Genomic DNA, 641 nt, shown 5'->3' with positions numbered 1-641 from the left:
AAACATGTCCCTTTGAACAACATCTTTTTCTTAATGTGTTTACAGTTCTGAAGTTTCCTTGGCAACTACCTTGCAACGAAGTTCGTTGGAACGCTGTAGGGTTCTGATCCATGGATTATGTATTTTTGATATCAGTTACGGGATAAGGAATACCAGTTTTAATCTTTGGATGTATTTATACAAAGATCATATAAAATAGTTGCTGTGAAGAAAGAAAAGTACATAATTAAAAAAACATATATAAATATATATGTGGTCACTTCTTACTGAAAACACAAACACCTGATCTTAGTTACTCAGTCTACAGATATATCAGTAAATCCTAGTTATGTACATATATCTTTTGTTTATACTGTACGTTATTCTGATTATCGCTCCCTTTCACACTCCCTCCTTCTTCTACACGTCTCCTCTTTTTTTCCACATTAAGAGTACTCTCAGTACGAAATCCATCGCACTTGAAATACTGCAGTTGCATTACCGACGGTGACCTTTCTGTTCACATGCCAGAATATTGCAATCATCAATCTCTTGCGTCATGTTCACCGACCAGGAGAGTTCACAGCGGAGAAGGAGGCCGAGCACCGGATTCTCTACGGCATGTCCTCTGCGTTCATTAGCCTATTAACTTCAGTGTTCCT

This window comes from Penaeus japonicus, unplaced genomic scaffold (assembly GCF_977035675.1).
Source record: "Penaeus japonicus unplaced genomic scaffold, GWHDUDI00000001_assembly GWHDUDI00000007, whole genome shotgun sequence".
NCBI lineage: Eukaryota > Metazoa > Arthropoda > Malacostraca > Decapoda > Penaeidae > Penaeus > Penaeus japonicus.
The sequence above is the reverse complement of the archived record's forward strand: the minus strand, read 5'-3'. Positions refer to the sequence as shown.